The sequence below is a fragment of the Culex pipiens genome, chromosome 2, assembly GCF_016801865.2.
Source record: "Culex pipiens pallens isolate TS chromosome 2, TS_CPP_V2, whole genome shotgun sequence".
NCBI classification, from domain to species: Eukaryota; Metazoa; Arthropoda; class Insecta; order Diptera; family Culicidae; genus Culex; species Culex pipiens.
The window spans coordinates 187,395,335-187,401,849 of NC_068938.1; positions in this window are offsets into that span (position 1 = coordinate 187,395,335).

Genomic DNA, 6,515 nt, shown 5'->3' on the forward strand with positions numbered 1-6,515 from the left:
TTTTATGATAAGTTCTGGGTTATTGTAATAGAGCGACAAAGTGCACTTAAACCCCATAATTTACTGCTGAAATTAAAAATAATAAACATTCTAAAACGGCTCGAGGCTAATTCTCACTGGTTAGTAACATTTTGTTACTGAAAAATTCATTGCACGAATATTTTTGACGGATATATTTTATCATTTTGTAAGAAAGCTAGGCTCTTTTTCATCCTTGGTGATATTAAATCGGGGTTTTTATATTTTTTAGGGGACAAAACTCTCAATTCTCAAAAGCTGGGACATAGAAAAGTATGGACAATAATTAAAAATTTGGTTTTGGGAAATTTAACTGTGAAAAAATTGAATTAGTAATTTTTCATTTGTCACTTTTTCTGAACAGTCCTCATCAATACTGAAGACACCAGAACGATCCACCAGTCTAAAAAAAAGTTTGACGGAAACAAAAAAAAAATATTAAAAATAAAAATGCTCGAAATCTACCAATTTCATAGAGAATTGCGCCCATGCCAAATTTGAGCCAACCCGAAGCACTTTTGATTTGAATAATGCTGGGTTGACGTGGAATCGTTATTTGTGGACATGTTTTCCTAGGCTCATATAAGCCATTTTTGTATATATGAAGACAATGGCACCTCAAGGGTGATGATAGTTGCAAAGGGTGTAAGGAAATTAAAAAAATATGTACATCGTTGCCGTTGCATCGTATCAAAAAGTGTTCAGAGACAAACTTGACGGAAATTTGTCGAGCTCTCGATAAAATACACGGTATTTAAATGATTTTTTTTAAATCAAATTTTTGGATGATTGTACGATTTTCAATAAATTTATTTATCTTTTTTTTAAGGCCGTTGCAAATATTTTTCCAAGTTTTTGTCGCCCCCCCCCCTCCCCCCTTCCTTCAAAATTGGTTCGAAAAATCTGGGGGCCTTTTTTTTAACTGGAATGTTTCAATGGAAATAGAAGACTAATCAACTCAAAACAATCTAAAACGCCTTTTTCTGCATTTATAACCATATTAAGTTTATATGGGCTTGTTAAAATATATTTTGAACTTTTATGGAATAACAATGTTCAGCACCGCAAAATCTTTTTTTTTCTCACAAAAATTAAAATTTTCGTCAATACTTAGAAATTTTGGAAACTTATGATTGCAAAACAACTGGACAGGTGTATAATGCATTTTAAAATAATTTGTCATTCAAATGTTGAAACCGTGGCCTGTAATTTCAATTTTTAAACTTTTTTATTTGAAGTTAAAAGAGGGACCATTGAAATTTGTTGTAACTAACAACTTGTAAGTGCCATGTTCAAAAACACTTGATACGTTCCACTTTGCTTCTGTTAAGTAGCCCATTCTGCCCCATCGACCTTCGCAAAAGTGTTGTAGCTTCGACCATTTATGAAGAGCACCGTACTTTGGTGGAATTCAAACTAATTGCCGAGAAGAGCATTTCGGACCAGCCGAAAACTCCCACGGCGATCGTTTTATGCTTGTTTTATTTTTATTCTTGTTTTTTCTCTTTCGCTTTGAACGAAAGTAAAAGTTTTGTCTGGTGGTGCTTGACTTGCTTCGGTAAGTCGGGCTGCCAACAACGATCATAATTTTTGCCTTCATGCTTCTGCCCGAAACTGTCTGCGCGCTGAACATCATCATCAGCATCATCATCTTTTGCCGAAAAGTCGATGATGTGAATTTTTGCCCATATCGAGGGGGTGGCACAGCCCGGATTCGACGTGCGGCCTTGAGGTGAAGTGGCGATGGGCACCTGGTTTGAGCTTTTTCGGGGGCTTAACTCCTCGTGAATGACCTCGTTGCGGCACGGCAAAAGCCGCAGTTTTGAGGGAACGTTCCAAATGTTTTTTTTTTGACGTCCAGTCGTGGACGAATTTGAACTTAAACTGTCCGACATCATCAGTTATCGATAGGCTGGCTGGTTTGTGAAGTATTTCGAAAATATTTCGCAAAAATCGACGAGACCCGTCTGAGGGCGACTTCGAACTGAGCCGATTCCAATTGGGGGCAGTTTGTACAAGTCTGTGCGGGCACATCTTTACGCGCGAAAATTGCAGCGTTGCGTCAGCGCAGAACTGTTGCAGGACCATGCCGTTGCGGATGCTCGTTTTTGGACAGGCCATCAACCGGCCAGTGAATAACCGGGTGGTGAAAGGTCAACAATGCAACCAGACCTTCGAAGATCCGAAAAGCGCTGCCGGATCGTGTTCTCTCTGCGTCCAAAACGGTGCCGACCTCGAAGATCCTCGGCGGTGGCATCTTCATTGCAGATTATGGAGCGGCTTGTTTTTATTTCAATTATCTTAATGATATCATTATACAGTCGGGTTGAGGGCTCTTTGGGACGGCTGCAGCAGCGTGGTGGCGATAACCAGGTTTTAAACTTCTCTCATTTAGGTATACGATTGCTGTCATTCACAAATCATTTCGCATTATGAGCGTGAAATGAAAGGGTACATCAGTGTGATGGGAACAGGTTTGGGTTACACATTTTAGGATTTCATGTTTAAGTGGGAAATTTGGAATGGATAAAAAAATCAAAATCATATCCTATTAACCATGGTCTAAGATTTCCTAAGATCTTTATTAAAGTTAAGGTCACCCCTTCGCATGGTTTTTCTTTTGTACGAAATCTATGAATTATCTGCTTAACCCTCTACTGCCCAAATTTTTTCTCGAAAATATTCATTTTGAGCAACTTTTGTTCTACGAAAAACTTTACTTTTTTTGTTTTATGTTTTTTTTGTTTCATTTTTAGTATTTTAATTTGCATTTATCTTGTTTAGTTTATGTTTGTTTTTGGTAGTATTTGGCCTACTCTACCACCTTATATAATTACATTTCGCCTATCTAATTTTTTCATGTTTTTACAGTCACTTTTTCATTTTTTTGCATTTTCTGCTATAGAATCGCACCATCATCATTTAAATTGCAAAAAAATGCGTAGAGGCATAGTCTGGGACACTACAAAAATCACTGCATACTTCTTTTTACTGAAAATATAGGAAATGTTAGTAAAAAAACACTGCCAAAGTTGACCCCTAAAAAAATACATTTTTAAAAACATTGGCAAAGTCACATAAAACAAGTTAAACTTCCAACCCTGCAATTTTCTAAAATTTTAAGAGTTCTTCTTTCCAATGCTTTTTAAAGATCAAAAATCGGTTGGAAAATTGATTTTTGGCGATTTTTTAGACCGAAGCCCGTCTAAAGGCGGAGTTAGGTTATAGAGGGTTAGGCTTAGTGTTTTTTCACGCTCGAAATTGAAAATTTCACGGGGACCTCAATTTCACGCAAATTTCGTGGAACGTGAAAAATGTTAAAATAACTCTGAAAATCCAATGTTTAAATCACAGAAACTACTATTTATGCTTCATTTTATATTATTCTTCAATAAACTTCTATAAAAATCACTAAATTTGAACGTGACACAAAAAAAAAATCTCCTAATTTTCGAAAAAGTTTTAACCTGGTTTTTAGATAGGCTCTATAAATATATTTAAACAAAATGTAGGGCACGCGTATACTCATTTACTGAACTGCTTTTTTAATATTCGACTAATAAAGCTAAAAAGTTTTCGCTTATTTGTTTCTGTTATGGTATTTTATATTTTATTGAATTTCATATCAAAGCAAGATTTAACAATCTTGTCCAGCTAAAATGAGTAAAATAAATTGAATTTTCTGCGACATTTAGCCCATCAAACATATTTTTATGGTTTTTAGCTCGCTTTTCAAAAACTGAATTTAAAATCAATTTGCAAAAATGATATATTTTTTTAACAAAATCGAAATTTTTATTCTGAATGTGAAAAAAAACAAAAAAGTAGTATTTTTTAACTTTCACGGGAATCATCCACCCAAGTAAACAAATATCGTTAAATTCCGAAAAAAATAATGTTTCAATACGTGATTTCTAAGATAAAAAATACTCTTCATTTCATAATAAAACAAAGTTTGATTCTTTCAATCCTTTCAAAATTATACCTTTTAAATAAAAAAGCAGTAAAATTTTTATTACAGCGAATGAAAATGTAACTAAATTTAGTTAGTTTCTAAAAGAACTCAAAAATCGGATAATATCAACTTGACATACATATATATAAGGGTGTTTCAACCAAAGCCAAGCCAATTAAATAGTCTTTATAAATGGAATATTTATTAAGTTTTTATGTAAACAAAAAAATATTTGAGAAAATTGATAAAATTTAAGAATTTCACGCCGTCTACGAAATCGTCAAAAATCACTAACTGCCCATGATCGCATAAATGTCCCATATGCATTTTCATCACTTTTGAGTTATTAATGCAGTTTGGTTCAAAATTGTGTGCTCTTTCTAAAGAGCCTATAACATCCAGTACTTTGTTCTAGAAATTCGGAAAAAATCCAGTTTTTTCGTCAAAACTTAACACGTAGCCTTACCTTGCGTTTTTCTCAGCTTGCTTTTTTTGCATATGGGACATTTATGCGATCATGGGCAGTATATTAGTAATTAAACCAGGGTATTCACTTGCTTAATTCTACAGTAGTTAATAATATTTTTTTATTCCTATTTGAGTTTGATAAATTACTTTGAGAAAAATCGTTACATTTTCACACAAACATAAAATTTCACGGCATTTCGCGGAAAAAGCCAAATTTCGCGGATTTCACGCTGTCCCCGAAATCGTAAAACAGGAAACAGGAAACTTGAAAGTAAATCAACTTCGGTAGCACTTCTTTCAGCTCGCTTACCCTAAGGATGTCACTTCAACCTCCAGCGGAATGCTATCTTTCTTCGATTCAATCTAATCCAGTAGCGCAACATCACTCAACGAGTGTGTGTATCTTCTTCAGTAAAACTCCTCTCGCAGATTCAAGCCTTCTTGCCGTAGTAGCCCCCGGCTAGTATTGCTAGGCTTTTCAGTGAACCACCTACCTTTCATGAGCTCTGCCAGCGCGCGGTTGAGCCGCGTAGATCTTCTCCGTCGAGATTGTTTATGTTCTTTTCAGTGGACTTTTCTGCCAGACATCGCATTATTTGAATGTCTTGCCGCTTTCCAGAGCAGCCGTTATGATTTAAAGCACTTGCCGGAGAAAATGAAGCAGTTTCGCCGTCATCAGTTCTTCAGCCGAACCCGCAGGCCATCATCGCAGATGGGGTTTATTCAAACGAGATTGTTTTGCCCATTTTTGCACGTGGTTGCGAAATTTTTCCCAATAATATCACACTGAGGCACTCCACACCGTGATGGAGTCCTCTCGACCAACCTGCAGGTCGAGCAGCAGTTGGTTTGTAGTGCAAATTGGAATTAAGCCATGAGAAGAATCGGTGCCGGGGTTGAACGAACGACCCCCGATGTCGATCACCGTGGGTTCGTCGCTTGATTGAGATATCTCTTGATGCGCGCAACCATGAGGTCACAAATCAAATCCCTAACGGAATTCTAAACTTGAACCGTGATTTATGAGAACCATTCCAAAAGCGGTTCAACAATTCTTGCAGAACGTAACATTCAGAACCATCCCAAATCGTTGCGTTTTACTTATCGCACTTTAGGTAACTCGACTCAACCTGTCTCACGATTCACGATTTACGACCATAGCGGGATGATCTAGGTCAACCCACGCCGTCCATCGATCATCCTCGGAAGACGGAACTGCACTTAAACAGTTGATTTCATCATTTTTTTTTTTACGATCGAGTGCGGTCAAATGTCACGGACGAATTCTAGAACATCCGAGAATGGTACCTCTAGCCACTTCCGAGAGTGATTTTCACCGCGAGCTTCTTTTTTTTGGCGATCCGGTGACGGGGTGGTAATGATATAATTGTTGGACGCCTCTTAATTGTTTAATTCTGCCAACTCAACGCCACGTTCGCGTAGTGAAGAAGTGACCGCGGTCAACGCTTCTTCAGACGCTTCTTGAAGAATGGTGTGAATCGAAAGAAAACAGATACCGGGTGCAGAAGACTCCCAAACATGAATGAAAAACGAGGAAGGCGATGGATTGTTTCAGCAAGGAGAAAAAAATGATTGGTGACCCTGCCGGAACTCGAGGGGCGTGTGGAATGATTGGTGTTTGTTTTGGCGATGGCGAGGTTTGTTTGGGGTTGGGCCGAGCTGGGCGGGCAATCCGTTTAATTGTGGGTTGACTGCAATGCAGTTGCAAACAGAAAAAAGTCGCGGTTATTGTTTGATGTACGTCACTAATCTTCATGCGTATAAATATTCACTAAAATGCAACGAGAAAACTGATAATAAGTTGAATTAAGAAAAATAATAAAATGTAACAACTCGATGAAAATAGTTGCCAAACCGAAATTTTTCAGCTCGAGACTTTGTTGAGGTTGACAAATACGAAAAAAGAAAGTTGAATTATTTTATGAAAATAAATAACCAATTGTTTTCCCCTTACGAAATTACTTATTTTTCCTGCATACTAATCATAACAGTGTTGAAAAGTTTATTGCAGCAGTCATACGAGTGCTAAAAAGTTCGATACTGTTTTTGAGTT